This window comes from Amblyomma maculatum, chromosome 1 (genome assembly GCF_055883805.1).
Source record: "Amblyomma maculatum isolate TAMU_Amacu chromosome 1, ASM5588380v1, whole genome shotgun sequence".
Lineage (NCBI taxonomy): Eukaryota > Metazoa > Arthropoda > Arachnida > Ixodida > Ixodidae > Amblyomma > Amblyomma maculatum.
The window spans coordinates 86,125,548-86,141,082 of NC_139344.1; the positions used below are offsets into that span (position 1 = coordinate 86,125,548).

A 15,535-nucleotide genomic window follows, 5' to 3' on the forward strand; every position below is an offset into this window, starting at 1 on the left:
TTTAGCTGGGAGTTATGGAAATTTAACAATAAATTGCTTAATGATGATGCCTTTAGACGCGTGGTATTGAATGAATTGATTAAAGTGAGGCCAGGGACTTTGCTCGAAATCTGGAAACAGTGGGAGTTGTGCAAGGAACAGATTAAAATTAAAGCCATTGACAGATCAAGTTGCCTGGTGTACGAGAAGAAAATTACAGAAACCCAGCTTAAGGCTTTGCTTGCAAAACTACACGAACAGGAATGTAAGGCACCCGGCAGATGGATAGAGGATATTCGAAAAATAAAAGAACAGATTAACTTGATAGAAGAAGACAGATACCAAGGAGCGTTAGTGCGTGCAAGAGCGGAAAAATTGGCCATGGATGAGACGCCGACAAAAAGATCGTTGGGAATAGAAAAAGCAAATGCAAGGCGAAATCACGTGGCAGAGGTAGATTGGGCAGGACGCACAGAAACCGATAACGAAGGAATCACGAAAGCTTTCCGGGAGTATTATGAAGATCTATTTTCTTCCCGAGAGGTTTATTTGGACCGTTTTAAAGAATCCTTTCTTGACGTGATGCCAAAAATTGACGAGGAACAAAAAGAAAGACTGGAGCGGCCAATAAGCGAAAAAGAAGTGCAGCAGGCAATAGAAAATTTAAACCCAGGGAAATCACCCGGGCCTGATGGCCTGAGTGCGGCTTTTTATAAAGCGTTCAAGGAACAGCTATCTCCTTTGTTGTGTGCCTTATTTAATGAAGCGTATGAACTGAAGGCACTGCCTGCGTCTTTCGGATCGTCGCACACAGTACTTATTCCGAAAACTGACCAACCAGATAAGCTTAGGCAGTTGTCGTCTTACAGGCCCATTGCTCTGACAAACGTTGATTACAAGATTTATATGAAGGTGCTTGCTGGCAGACTACAAACGGTTATATGCGAACTAGTGGGCCCTCACCAAACGTGCGGTATCAAAGGGCGATCTATCTTTCAGAACATTCACAAAGCGAGAAGTGTGCTCGAATGCTGCGATGCAACTCATGCATGTGTTGCGTTACTGCAGTTGGACTTGGAGAAAGCTTTTGATTGTGTGGCGCATACTATTCTGTTCAGTATATTAGACTATGTTAATGTCGGCTCTGTTATTCGAGAGGGAGTGGCCTTGGCGTACCGTAACTGCACTACGAGATTAATTGTCAATAAGTCACTGGGGGCCCCATCAACGTACGACGTTCAGTGCGCCAAGGTTGCCCCCTCAGCCCTCTTTTGTTCGGCATTTATATTGAAAGTTTGTGTTTAAGCATCCTACAAAACAATGACATTGATGGTTTTCGACTGCAGGAGTCAGAAGTCAAATTGCTGGCTTACGCAGATGAGGTTGCGGTATTTTGTGTGAATAAAGAGAGTATAAAGAGGACAGTGGATGTGGTAAAACATTTTAGCAAATTCACAGGGAGTAAAGTTAACTGGGGTAAGTGCCTGGGATTTTGGCACGGAGAATGGCAGCTGACCCCCGACACTTTCGCTAATGTATCGTGGGTTACAACGCCTGCAAAGTACTTGGGTGTGCCCTTGAAATTTTACAAGGAAAGCGAGCCATACTGGCTAGAGCAGGTCAAAGAAACCCGTGAAAAAGCTGAGAAATGGAAAAGCGCTCAATTATCAATATTTGCAAGAGCCGCAGTTTGCAACCTGTTTTTAATTAGTAAGTTATGGTATGTTATGCAAGTGTTGCATTGCTCCCGTGTAAATGTGCAAAAATTGCATCGAGTTTTTGCGGTGTTTGTTTGGGCCTCGAGTTGGGAGAGGTGCAGTCGGACAAATTTGTTCCGGCAGGTGAAGCATGGGGGGCTTGGTCTGGGTCATTTGTTTGTGCGACAGATTGTCAACAGGTTTATGTTTTTAGGGATGCCAGCGATCCATTCCTGCGCACAGTGTGTCAACAAAGACTTGGTCGAGCTTTGCCTGATCTCGTAGTTTATACTCAAAGTATGCCGGGTTCTCTTTTTGGATTCTTTAGGGAAATTGTTTTGAGCGCGAAATTTTTAAGCGCACGGTTTTCGAAAGAGTATTTAAGTAATGTTAACAGGAGAACATTATACAAGGATGTTTGTGAAGTGGTCTTCCCGGTGCCCTTGTACCGAGCTTTATACTATGGAGGCACAGGAAGTAATGTATTAAAACGCGTAAAGAAAATGCAAGTTGCTCCGGGAGCTAAAACGTTTTTCTTTATGCTACATACCGGTACTTTGAGTGTAAAATCATTTATGGAGGAAAAGGGTATGTTCCTACCGTGGGGGGCCCAATGTCTCATCTGCAAACAGCCAGAGACAATAGATCACGTGTTTTTGCATTGCTGGGAGGGGGTATATTTGTGGGATGTTCTGCAAAGGACAATAAAAAAACAGTTGCCACTTGATTCCCATGGCATTAGGTATTTGCCATTGGATAACCACGATGATATGCCGTTAGACCAGGTTATGTTAATGTGCCTCCACAGTATATGGCGCGCACGAATGGCTGATTATCACTGCGATCCAGATGCACGGCCGGCCCGCATGTATTTCCGTGAAAGTGTACAGCGATGGCTCGACGTGCTTAGATCGCAACCATGTGCTCCTGAGTGGCTCTCAAAGCTGGAACCTTTGACGGTGCTCAAGGAATTTTAACATGACAATGCCTGCCCCTCAGTGGGTGTTAGGCAACGCTAACTACCTTAGTGTACATATATTATTCCTTTGTTCATGTTGTTTTGAGTTCCAATGCGGTGTATTTTTGTCAAAGCTAGGCAATAAAGAAAAAAAAAAAAGTCAGGATGGCCGAGCGGTCCAAGGCGCTGCGTTCAGGTCGCAGTCCGGTATTCCAGGCGTGGGTTCGAATCCCACTTCTGACAGCGTTCGTGTCTCTTTTTGTACAAGAAAGTACAACAAAGGGTCCCCTCACTCACGCTTTCGATTCGGTTTGTACTGTCAGGATGGCCGAGCGGTCCAAGGCGCTGCGTTCAGGTCGCAGTCCGGTATTCCAGGCGTGGGTTCGAATCCCACTTCTGACAGCGTTCGTGTCTCTTTTTGTACAAGAAAGTACAACAAAAGGATCCCCTCACTCACGCTTTCGATTCGGTTTGTACTGTCAGGATGGCCGAGCGGTCCAAGGCGCTGCGTTCAGGTCGCAGTCCGGTATTCCAGGCGTGGGTTCGAATCCCACTTCTGACAGCGTTCGTGTCTCTTTTTGTACAAGAAAGTACAACAAAAGGATCCCCTCACTCACGCTTTCGATTCGGTTTGTACTGTCAGGATGGCCGAGCGGTCCAAGGCGCTGCGTTCAGGTCGCAGTCCGGTATTCCAGGCGTGGGTTCGAATCCCCCTTCTGACAGCGTTCGTGTCTCTTTTTGTACAAGAAAGTACAACAAAAGGATCCCCTCACTCACGCTTTCGATTCGGTTTGTACTGTCAGGATGGCCGAGCGATTCTACTTCCGGCCACCGGCGTGTACGGACGCAGAATGATGAGCTCCGGCGGAGCGGCGATTGCGGCCCAGGCTGGCCGCGGTAACAGGCTTGGGGAAAACGACGACAAGGAATATCAGATTATTTTGCCGCATCTGCCCACCGGACGTGTTGTTTTCAACACAGTTTTTTTGCACGGTGACGTACGAGTGCGACCCTTCAGGGTTGAAGATTTCCGGGACGCCCTGGCCAAGATTGATACGCTCCCAGACGTGGTGGCCTTGGGGGCTTACCAAATAAACCATGTCTGGGCGGTGACTTTGAACAGCACGGAAGCAACCAAGCGGCTGCTAGCATTCAAGGAGCTTCAAGTGAAAGATCGACGGTGTATCGTCATTGACCCCGAGGACCAACAGGTGAAGCTACGGCTCCACTGGATGTTGCACGGCGTGGCGGATGAGGATATCCGAACAGCTTTTGCGGCGTTCGGTGAGGTGACGGAAGTGACCCGTGAGCGGTGGCGAGTCCAGGGAGTGCACGAAAAGGGCTCAACAACGAGAACCGTGCTTCTGAAGTTGAAGCCTGGGATGAAGATAGAAGATCTGCCTCACCAGATAACAGTAGCAGGGGAGTTGGCCCTTGTTGTGGTGCCTGGGCGGCCCATGCAGTGCCTGCGCTGCCGCGGGACCGGTCATGTGCACCGGGAATGTAAGATTCCGCGGTGTGCGACGTGTAAGCGGTTTGGCCACTCGGAGGAAGACTGCGTACGAACGTATGCAGTGGCTACTGCACCAACAGCGAGGGCGGACATGACGGAACACCGAATGGACGTCGCAGAGACGGAGGAGGCCGCAAAAGGGGTCGGAGAGGATGAGAGGATGGCAGCAACGACAGGCATGTTAGTGCCCCCGGGGGGTGGCGACGAGATGCTCGGTGGACCAGACAGGGAAGTGGCACTGCCAAGCAACGGACCGTCGGAGAAAGAAACGGTGAGCGATGCCGAGAGCTCAAAAATTGAACTTCCGGAGTCTGCGGGCAGACGGGGGACCCTCGAAGGGAGCAGCGGCCGAGCGACCAACGTCCAGGGCCCTGCGAAGCGTGCCCACGACGGGAGCGCCAGTGAGACGAATGAGGCAGAGGCAGCTAGCAACGACGAGCCGCCGATAAAAACGCCAATAGGGAGGAGGGCGACCTTCAAACCAAGACCGAATGTCTCGACGGACAGGAGAGCTGCCGAAAAGCCGCCCCCGTCACAAGGTCTGCCAGTCCAACCTCATGGCTCTGGCGTCAACGAAAGCGTCTAGCGCCATGCTAGACGTGAAGGGTAAGCACCAAGCTCTTGGCCTCTTTTCACTCTAAGAAAATGGCTTATGTACTGTCACTAAAGGTTGCGACCCTTAACGTGAGAGGTCTAGCAGCAAAAAGGAAGCAGAGCCAGGTCCTGCGCCTTTTAAATGAAAATGACATCGATATACTTGGAGTTCAAGAGACAAAAGTCGAGGGTGAACAAGAGACCGAGAGCATGGTGCAACGTTTCACGTCGCGGTTTTACGCAGTTGTCAGCCATGCAGTCGGTACTTCTGCTGGATGCGTCCTGTTTGTGAAGAAGTTGCCGGGTCTTGTAGTGCAGTCGCATGCTTCTTTTCCGTCGGGTCGGGGTGTGGTCCTCGATTTTAGTTTTTGCTCGGCTGAGTGGCGTGCTGTTTGTATATATGCACCTACGGTAGTTGATGAGAGGGCTGCTTTGTTTGATTTTGTTGAAGGGTATTTAAACACGGATAAGCAACTTGTCTTTCTGGGGGATTTCAATTGTGTACTGAGCTCCGGTGACAAAACTAGCCTTCGTACATTTAGGGATCGTAGCACAGAGGTGCTTTCGCGCTTGATTGACGAGTTTGCACTGGAAGACGTTGCAGAGTGTCTCACGAGCGAGCGACGGGTTCAGTATACGCATTTTCAGGGTGCTAGCCACGCCCGCCTTGACAGAATTTATGTGGCCGCAGAACTGGCTCCAAAATGCCAGGATTATTATGTTTTGGCGGTAACGTACTCAGATCACTGCATGGTTCAGTGTACAATTGGACCAAGAAAGGGAGGTAGCGGTTTTAATTGGGAATTGTGGAAGTTAAATAATAAACTGCTGAATGACGAGCAATTCACCAGACTAGTAGAAGAAGAAATTGGTAATATTTGTCAGGAGGACACCCACGAACTGGGTCAAGAATGGGAACTGTGTAAGCAACAAATTAAAATCAAAGCTATAGAGAAGGCCAGCTGCATACGGTTTCAAGAAAAACAAAATGAAATGCATTTAAGATCTTTGCTAGATAAATTGTTAGCCCTGGAGTGTAACACGCCAGGGTTATACATGGACGACGTTAGAAAAATAAAACAAAGACTTCAACTGAATGACGAAGACCGTTATCGCGGAGCACTGGTGCGTGCGATAGCGGAAAAATTGGCCATGGATGAGACGCCGACAAAAAGATCGTTGGGAATAGAAAAAGCAAATGCAAGGCGAAATCACGTGGCAGAGGTAGATTGGGCAGGACGCACAGAAACCGATAACGAAGGAATCGCGGAAGCTTTCCGGGAGTATTATGAAGAGCTATTTTCGTCCCGAGAGGTTAATTTGGACCGTTTTAAAGAATCCTTTCTTGACGCGATGCCAAAAATTGATGACGAACAAAAAGAAAGACTGGAGCGGCCAATAAGCGAAAAAGAAGTGCAGCAGGCAATAGAAAATTTAAACCCTGGGAAATCACCCGGGCCTGATGGCCTGAGTGCGGCTTTTTATAAAGCGTTCAAGCAACAGCTATCTCCTTTGTTGTGTGCCTTATTTAATGAAGCGTATGAGCTGAAGGCACTGCCTGCGTCTTTCGGATCGTCGCACACAGTACTTATTCCGAAAACTGACCAACCAGATAAGCTTAGGCAGTTGTCGTCTTACAGGCCCATTGCTCTGACAAACGTTGATTACAAGATTTATATGAAGGTGCTTGCTGGCAGACTACAAACGGTTATATGCGAACTAGTGGGCCCTCACCAAACGTGCGGTATCAAAGGGCGATCCATCTTTCAGAACATTCACAAAGCGAGAAGTGTGCTCGAATGCTGCGATGCAACTCATGCGTGTGTTGCTTTACTGCAGTTGGACTTGGAGAAAGCTTTTGATTGTGTGGCGCATGCTATTCTGTTCAGTATATTAGACCATGTTAATGTCGGCTCTGTTATTCGAGAGGGAGTGGCCTTGGCGTACCGTAACTGCACTACGAGATTAATTGTCAATAGGTCACTGGGGGCCCCCATCAACGTACGACGTTCGGTGCGCCAAGGTTGCCCCCTCAGCCCTCTTTTGTTCGGCATTTATATTGAAACATTGTGTTTAAGCATCCTACAAAACAATGACATTGATGGTTTTCGACTGCAGGAGTCAGAAGTCAAATTGTTGGCTTACGCAGACGACGTTGCGGTTTTTTGTGTGAATAAGGAGAGTATAAAGAGGACAGTGGAGGTGGTAAAACATTTTAGCAAAGTCACAGGGAGTAAAGTTAACTAGGGTAAGTGCCTGGGATTTTGGCACGGAGACTGGCAGCTGACCCCCAACACTTTCGCTAATGTGTCGTGGGTTACAACGCCTGCAAAGTACCTGGGTGTGCCCTTGGAATTTTACAAGGAAAGCGAGCCTTACTGGCTAGAGCAGGTCAGAGAAACCCGTGAAAAAGCGGATAAATGGAAAAGCGCTCAATTATCAATATTTGCAAGAGCCGCAGTTTGCAACCTGTTTTTAATTAGTAAGTTATGGTATGTAATGCAAGTGTTGCATTGCTCCCGTGTAAATGTGCAAAAATTGCATCGAGTTTTTGCGGTGTTTGTTTGGGCCTCGAGTTGGGAGAGGTGCAGTCGGACAAATTTGTTCCGGCAGGTGAAGCATGGAGGGCTTGGTCTGGGTCATTTGTTTGTGCGACAGATTGTCAACCGGTTTATGTTTTTTAGGGATGCCAGTGATCCATTCCTGCGCACAGTGTGTCAACAAAGACTTGGTCGAGCGTTGCCTGATTTCGTAGTTTATACGCAATGTATGCCGGGATCTCTTTTTGGATTCTTTAAGGAAATTGTTTTGAGCGTGAAATTCTTAAGCGCACGTTTTTCGAAAGAGTATTTAAGTAATGTTAACAGGAGAACATTATACAAGGATGTTTGTGAAGTGGTGTTCCCGGTGCCCTTGTACCGAGCTTTATACTATGGAGGCACAGGAAGTAATGTATTAAAACGCGTAAAGAAAATGCAAGTTGCTACGGGAGCTAAAACTTTTTTTCTTTATGCTACATACCGGTACTTTGAGTGTAAAATCATTTATGGAGGAAAAGGGTATTTTCCTACCGTGGGGGGCCCAATGTCTCATCTGCAAACAGCCAGAGACAATAGATCACGTGTTTTTGCATTGCTGGGAGGGGGTATATTTGTGGGATGTTCTGCAAAGGACAATTAAAAAACAGTTGCCACTTGATTCCCATGGCATTAGGTATTTGCCATTGGATAACCACGATGATATGCCGTTAGACCAGGTTATGTTAATGTGCCTCCACAGTATATGGCGCGCACGAATGGCTGGTTATCACTGCGATCCAGATGCACGGCCAGCCCGCATGTATTTCCGTGAAAGTGTGTAGCGATGGCTCGACGTGCTTAAATTGCAACCATGTGCTCCTGAGTGGCTGTCAAAGCTGGAACCTTTGACGGTGCTCAAGGAATTTTAAAATGACAATGCCTGCCCCTCAGTGGGGCATAGGCAACGCGAACTAGCTTTGTGTACATATATTATTCCTTTGTTCCTGTTGTTTTGTTTTCCAGTGCGTTGTATTTGTGTCAAAGTCTGGCAATAAAGAAAAAAAAAAAAAAGTCAGGATGGCCGAGCGGTCCAAGGCGCTGCGTTCAGGTCGCAGTCCGGTATTCCAGGCGTGGGTTCGAATCCCACTTCTGACAGCGTTCGTGTCTCTTTTTGTACAAGAAAGTACAACAAAAGGATCCCCTCACTCACGCTTTCGATTCGGTTTGTACTGTCAGGATGGCTGAGCGGTCCAAGGCGCTGCGTTCAGGTCGCAGTCCTTTATTCCGGGCGTGGGTTCGAATCTCACTTCTGACAGCGTTCGTGTCTCATTTTGTACAAGAAAGTGCAACAAAAGGATCCCCTCACTCACGCTTTCGATTCGGTTTGTACTGTCAGGATGGCCGAGCATTCTACTTCCGGCCACCGGCGTGTACGGATGCAGAATCATGAGCTCCGGCGGAGCGGCGATTGCGGCCCAGGCTGGCCGCGGTAACAGGCTTAACGCAATCGATGATAAGGAATATCAGCTCATTTTGCCGCATCTGCCCACCGGACGTGTTGTTTTCAACACAGTTTTTTTGCACGGAGACGTACGAGTGCGACCCTTCAGGGTTGAAGATTTCCGGGACGCCCTGGCCAAGACTGGTACGCTCCCAGACGTGGTGGCCTTGGGGGCTTACCAAATAAACCATGTCTGCGCGGTGACTTTGAGCAGCACTGAAGCAACCAAGCGGCTGGTAGCCTTCAAGGAGCTCCAAGTGAAAGGTCGACGGTGCATCGTCATTGACCCGGAGGACCAACAGGTGAAGCTACGGCTCCACTGGATGTTGCATGGCGTGGCGGATGAGGACATCCGAACTGCTTTTGCGGCTTTCGGTGAGGTGACCGAAGTGACCCGTGAGCGGTGGCGAGTCTAGGGCGTGCACGAAAAGGGCTCCACAACGAGAGCCGTACTCCTGAAGTTGAAGCCCGGGATGAGGATAGAAGACCTGCCTCACCAGATAAGAGTAGCAGGGGAGTTGGCCCTTGTCGTGGTGCCTGGGCGGCCAATGCAGTGCCTGCGCTGCCGCGGGACCGGTCATGTGCGCCGGGAATGTAAAATTCCGCGGTGTTCGACATGTAAGCGTTTTGGCCACTCCGAGGAAGATTGCGTACGAACGTATGCAGTGGCCACTGCACCGACAGCGAGGGCGGACATGACGGAGCACCAAATGGATGTCGCAGAGACAGAAGAGGCCGCAAAGGGGGTCGGAGAAGCTGAAAAGCTAACAGCAACGACAGGCATGTTAGTGCCCCCGGGGGGCGGTGACGAGATACTCAGTAGGCCAGACAAGGAAGTCACGCTACCGAACAACGGACCGTCAGAGGAAGAAAGTGTGAGCGATGCCGAGAGCTCAAAAACTGAACTTCCGGAGTCTGCGGGCCGACAGGAAACCCTTGAAAAGAGCAGCGGCCGAGCGACCAACGTCCAAGGCCCTGCGAAACGTGCCCACGACGAGAGCACAAGTGAGACAAGCAAGGCAGAGGCAGCTAGCAACGACGAGCCGCCGATAAAAACGCCAATAGGGAGGAGGGCGACCTTCAAACCAAGACCGAATGTCTCGGCGGACAGGAGAGCTGCCGAAAAGCCGCCCCCGTCACAAGGTCTGCCAGTCCAACCTCATGGCTCTGGCGTCAACGAAAGCGTCTAGCGCCATGCTAGACGTGAAGGGTAAGCACCAAGCTCTTGGCCTCTTTTCACTCTAAGAAAATGGCTTATGTACTGTCACTAAAGGTTGCGACCCTTAACGTGAGAGGTCTAGCAGCAAAAAGGAAGCAGAGCCAGGTCCTGCGCCTTTTAAATGAAAATGACATCGATATACTTGGAGTTCAAGAGACAAAAGTCGAGGGTGAACAAGAGACCGAGAGCATGGTGCAGCGTTTCACGTCGCGGTTTTACGCAGTTGTCAGCCATGCAGTCGGTACTTCTGCTGGATGCGTCCTGTTTGTGAAGAAGTTGCCGGGTCTTGTAGTGCAGTCGCATGCTTCTTTTCCGTCGGGTCGGGGTGTGGTCCTCGATTTTAGTTTTTGCTCGGCTGAGTGGCGTGCTGTTTGTATATATGCACCTACGGTAGTTCATGAGAGGGCTGCTTTGATTGATTTTGTTGAAGGGTATTTAAAAACGGATAAGCAACTTGTCTTCCTGGGAGATTTCAATTGTGTACTGAGCTCCGGTGACAAAACTAGCCATCGTACATTTAGGGATCGTAGCACAGAGGTACTTTCGCGCTTGATAGACGAGTTTGCACTGGAAGACGTTGCAGAGTGTCTCACGAGCGAGCGACGGGTTCAGTATACTCATTTTCAGGGTGCTAGCCACGCCCGCCTTGACAGGATTTATGTGTCCGCAGAACTGGCCCCAAAATGCCAGGATTATTATGTTTTGGCGGTAACGTACTCAGATCACTGCATGGTTCAGTGTACAATTGGAACAAGAAAGGGAGGTAGCGGTTTTAATTGGGAATTGTGGAAGTGAAATAATAAACTGCTGAATGACGAGCAATTCACCAGACTAGTAGAAGAAGAAATTGGTAAGATTTGTCAGGAGGACACCCACGAACTGGGTCCAGAATGGGAACTGTGTAAGCAACAAATTAAAATCAAAGCTATAGAGAAGGCCAGCTGCATACGGTTTCAAGAAAAACAAAATGAAATGCATTTAAGATCTTTGCTAGATAAATTGTTAGCCCTGGAGTGTAACACGCCAGGGTTATACATGGACGACGTTAGAAAAATAAAACAAAGACTTCAACTGAATGACGAAGACCGTTATCGCGGAGCACTGGTGCGTGCGATAGCGGAAAAATTGGCCATGGATGAGACGCCGACAAAAAGATCGTTGGGAATAGAAAAAGCAAATGCAAGGCGAAATCACGTGGCAGAGGTAGATTGGGCAGGACGCACAGAAACCGATAACGAAGGAATCGCGGAAGCTTTCCGGGAGTATTATGAAGAGCTATTTTCGTCCCGAGAGGTTAATTTGGACCGTTTTAAAGAATCCTTTCTTGACGCGATGCCAAAAATTGATGACGAACAAAAAGAAAGACTGGAGCGGCCAATAAGCGAAAAAGAAGTGCAGCAGGCAATAGAAAATTTAAACCCTGGGAAATCACCCGGGCCTGATGGCCTGAGTGCGGCTTTTTATAAAGCGTTCAAGCAACAGCTATCTCCTTTGTTGTGTGCCTTATATAATGAAGCGTATGAGCTGAAGGCACTGCCTGCGTCTTTCGGATCGTCGCACACAGTACTTATTCCGAAAACTGACCAACCAGATAAGCTTAGGCAGTTGTCGTCTTACAGGCCCATTGCTCTGACAAACGTTGATTACAAGATTTATATGAAGGTGCTTGCTGGCAGACTACAAACGGTTATATGCGAACTAGTGGGCCCTCACCAAACGTGCGGTATCAAAGGGCGATCCATCTTTCAGAACATTCACAAAGCGAGAAGTGTGCTCGAATGCTGCGATGCAACTCATGCGTGTGTTGCTTTACTGCAGTTGGACTTGGAGAAAGCTTTTGATTGTGTGGCGCATGCTATTCTGTTCAGTATATTAGACCATGTTAATGTCGGCTCTGTTATTCGAGAGGGAGTGGCCTTGGCGTACCGTAACTGCACTACGAGATTAATTGTCAATAGGTCACTGGGGGCCCCCATCAACGTACGACGTTCGGTGCGCCAAGGTTGCCCCCTCAGCCCTCTTTTGTTCGGCATTTATATTGAAACATTGTGTTTAAGCATCCTACAAAACAATGACATTGATGGTTTTCGACTGCAGGAGTCAGAAGTCAAATTGTTGGCTTACGCAGACGACGTTGCGGTTTTTTGTGTGAATAAGGAGAGTATAAAGAGGACAGTGGAGGTGGTAAAACATTTTAGCAAAGTCACAGGGAGTAAAGTTAACTAGGGTAAGTGCCTGGGATTTTGGCACGGAGACTGGCAGCTGACCCCCAACACTTTCGCTAATGTGTCGTGGGTTACAACGCCTGCAAAGTACCTGGGTGTGCCCTTGGAATTTTACAAGGAAAGCGAGCCTTACTGGCTAGAGCAGGTCAGAGAAACCCGTGAAAAAGCGGATAAATGGAAAAGCGCTCAATTATCAATATTTGCAAGAGCCGCAGTTTGCAACCTGTTTTTAATTAGTAAGTTATGGTATGTAATGCAAGTGTTGCATTGCTCCCGTGTAAATGTGCAAAAATTGCATCGAGTTTTTGCGGTGTTTGTTTGGGCCTCGAGTTGGGAGAGGTGCAGTCGGACAAATTTGTTCCGGCAGGTGAAGCATGGAGGGCTTGGTCTGGGTCATTTGTTTGTGCGACAGATTGTCAACCGGTTTATGTTTTTTAGGGATGCCAGTGATCCATTCCTGCGCACAGTGTGTCAACAAAGACTTGGTCGAGCGTTGCCTGATTTCGTAGTTTATACGCAATGTATGCCGGGATCTCTTTTTGGATTCTTTAAGGAAATTGTTTTGAGCGTGAAATTCTTAAGCGCACGTTTTTCGAAAGAGTATTTAAGTAATGTTAACAGGAGAACATTATACAAGGATGTTTGTGAAGTGGTGTTCCCGGTGCCCTTGTACCGAGCTTTATACTATGGAGGCACAGGAAGTAATGTATTAAAACGCGTAAAGAAAATGCAAGTTGCTACGGGAGCTAAAACTTTTTTTCTTTATGCTACATACCGGTACTTTGAGTGTAAAATCATTTATGGAGGAAAAGGGTATTTTCCTACCGTGGGGGGCCCAATGTCTCATCTGCAAACAGCCAGAGACAATAGATCACGTGTTTTTGCATTGCTGGGAGGGGGTATATTTGTGGGATGTTCTGCAAAGGACAATTAAAAAACAGTTGCCACTTGATTCCCATGGCATTAGGTATTTGCCATTGGATAACCACGATGATATGCCGTTAGACCAGGTTATGTTAATGTGCCTCCACAGTATATGGCGCGCACGAATGGCTGGTTATCACTGCGATCCAGATGCACGGCCAGCCCGCATGTATTTCCGTGAAAGTGTGTAGCGATGGCTCGACGTGCTTAAATTGCAACCATGTGCTCCTGAGTGGCTGTCAAAGCTGGAACCTTTGACGGTGCTCAAGGAATTTTAAAATGACAATGCCTGCCCCTCAGTGGGGCATAGGCAACGCGAACTAGCTTTGTGTACATATATTATTCCTTTGTTCCTGTTGTTTTGTTTTCCAGTGCGTTGTATTTGTGTCAAAGTCAGGCAATAAAGAAAAAAAAAAAAAAAGTCAGGATGGCCGAGCGGTCCAAGGCGCTGCGTTCAGGTCGCAGTCCGGTATTCCAGGCGTGGGTTCGAATCCCACTTCTGACAGCGTTCGTGTCTCTTTTTGTACAAGAAAGTACAACAAAAGGATCCCCTCACTCACGCTTTCGATTCGGTTTGTACTGTCAGGATGGCTGAGCGGTCCAAGGCGCTGCGTTCAGGTCGCAGTCCTTTATTCCGGGCGTGGGTTCGAATCTCACTTCTGACAGCGTTCGTGTCTCATTTTGTACAAGAAAGTGCAACAAAAGGATCCCCTCACTCACGCTTTCGATTCGGTTTGTACTGTCAGGATGGCCGAGCATTCTACTTCCGGCCACCGGCGTGTACGGATGCAGAATCATGAGCTCCGGCGGAGCGGCGATTGCGGCCCAGGCTGGCCGCGGTAACAGGCTTAACGCAATCGATGATAAGGAATATCAGCTCATTTTGCCGCATCTGCCCACCGGACGTGTTGTTTTCAACACAGTTTTTTTGCACGGAGACGTACGAGTGCGACCCTTCAGGGTTGAAGATTTCCGGGACGCCCTGGCCAAGACTGGTACGCTCCCAGACGTGGTGGCCTTGGGGGCTTACCAAATAAACCATGTCTGCGCGGTGACTTTGAGCAGCACTGAAGCAACCAAGCGGCTGGTAGCCTTCAAGGAGCTCCAAGTGAAAGGTCGACGGTGCATCGTCATTGACCCGGAGGACCAACAGGTGAAGCTACGGCTCCACTGGATGTTGCATGGCGTGGCGGATGAGGACATCCGAACTGCTTTTGCGGCTTTCGGTGAGGTGACCGAAGTGACCCGTGAGCGGTGGCGAGTCTAGGGCGTGCACGAAAAGGGCTCCACAACGAGAGCCGTACTCCTGAAGTTGAAGCCCGGGATGAGGATAGAAGACCTGCCTCACCAGATAAGAGTAGCAGGGGAGTTGGCCCTTGTCGTGGTGCCTGGGCGGCCAATGCAGTGCCTGCGCTGCCGCGGGACCGGTCATGTGCGCCGGGAATGTAAAATTCCGCGGTGTTCGACATGTAAGCGTTTTGGCCACTCCGAGGAAGATTGCGTACGAACGTATGCAGTGGCCACTGCACCGACAGCGAGGGCGGACATGACGGAGCACCAAATGGATGTCGCAGAGACAGAAGAGGCCGCAAAGGGGGTCGGAGAAGCTGAAAAGCTAACAGCAACGACAGGCATGTTAGTGCCCCCGGGGGGCGGTGACGAGATACTCAGTAGGCCAGACAAGGAAGTCACGCTACCGAACAACGGACCGTCAGAGGAAGAAAGTGTGAGCGATGCCGAGAGCTCAAAAACTGAACTTCCGGAGTCTGCGGGCCGACAGGAAACCCTTGAAAAGAGCAGCGGCCGAGCGACCAACGTCCAAGGCCCTGCGAAACGTGCCCACGACGAGAGCACAAGTGAGACAAGCAAGGCAGAGGCAGCTAGCAACGACGAGCCGCCGATAAAAACGCCAATAGGGAGGAGGGCGACCTTCAAACCAAGACCGAATGTCTCGGCGGACAGGAGAGCTGCCGAAAAGCCGCCCCCGTCACAAGGTCTGCCAGTCCAACCTCATGGCTCTGGCGTCAACGAAAGCGTCTAGCGCCATGCTAGACGTGAAGGGTAAGCACCAAGCTCTTGGCCTCTTTTCACTCTAAGAAAATGGCTTATGTACTGTCACTAAAGGTTGCGACCCTTAACGTGAGAGGTCTAGCAGCAAAAAGGAAGCAGAGCCAGGTCCTGCGCCTTTTAAATGAAAATGACATCGATATACTTGGAGTTCAAGAGACAAAAGTCGAGGGTGAACAAGAGACCGAGAGCATGGTGCAGCGTTTCACGTCGCGGTTTTACGCAGTTGTCAGCCATGCAGTCGGTACTTCTGCTGGATGCGTCCTGTTTGTGAAGAAGTTGCCGGGTCTTGTAGTGCAGTCGCATGCTTCTTTTCCGTCGGGTCGGGGTGTGGTCCTC

At 49.1% G+C, this 15,535-nt stretch overlaps 8 non-coding genes across 8 annotated transcripts; all 8 read left to right on the plus strand.

Moving 5' to 3' along the window:
- The first annotated feature begins 2,793 nt into the window (after nucleotides 1-2,793).
- On the plus strand, nucleotides 2,794-2,877 carry TRNAL-CAG (transfer RNA leucine (anticodon CAG)). Its single transcript has one exon. It is a non-coding gene; the product is annotated as a tRNA-Leu (tRNA).
- Nucleotides 2,878-2,952: 75 nt separating this feature from the next.
- On the plus strand, nucleotides 2,953-3,036 carry TRNAL-CAG (transfer RNA leucine (anticodon CAG)). Its single transcript has one exon. It is a non-coding gene; the product is annotated as a tRNA-Leu (tRNA).
- A 76-nt stretch (nucleotides 3,037-3,112) lies between these two features.
- On the plus strand, nucleotides 3,113-3,196 carry TRNAL-CAG (transfer RNA leucine (anticodon CAG)). Its single transcript has one exon. It is a non-coding gene; the product is annotated as a tRNA-Leu (tRNA).
- A 76-nt stretch (nucleotides 3,197-3,272) lies between these two features.
- On the plus strand, nucleotides 3,273-3,356 carry TRNAL-CAG (transfer RNA leucine (anticodon CAG)). Its single transcript has one exon. It is a non-coding gene; the product is annotated as a tRNA-Leu (tRNA).
- Nucleotides 3,357-8,331: 4,975 nt separating this feature from the next.
- On the plus strand, nucleotides 8,332-8,415 carry TRNAL-CAG (transfer RNA leucine (anticodon CAG)). Its single transcript has one exon. It is a non-coding gene; the product is annotated as a tRNA-Leu (tRNA).
- Nucleotides 8,416-8,491: 76 nt separating this feature from the next.
- On the plus strand, nucleotides 8,492-8,575 carry TRNAL-CAG (transfer RNA leucine (anticodon CAG)). Its single transcript has one exon. It is a non-coding gene; the product is annotated as a tRNA-Leu (tRNA).
- Nucleotides 8,576-13,550: 4,975 nt separating this feature from the next.
- Nucleotides 13,551-13,634, plus strand: TRNAL-CAG (transfer RNA leucine (anticodon CAG)). The gene has a single exon. It is a non-coding gene; the product is annotated as a tRNA-Leu (tRNA).
- A 76-nt stretch (nucleotides 13,635-13,710) lies between these two features.
- TRNAL-CAG (transfer RNA leucine (anticodon CAG)) lies at nucleotides 13,711-13,794 on the plus strand. The gene has a single exon. It is a non-coding gene; the product is annotated as a tRNA-Leu (tRNA).
- The last annotated feature ends 1,741 nt before the right edge of the window (nucleotides 13,795-15,535 follow it).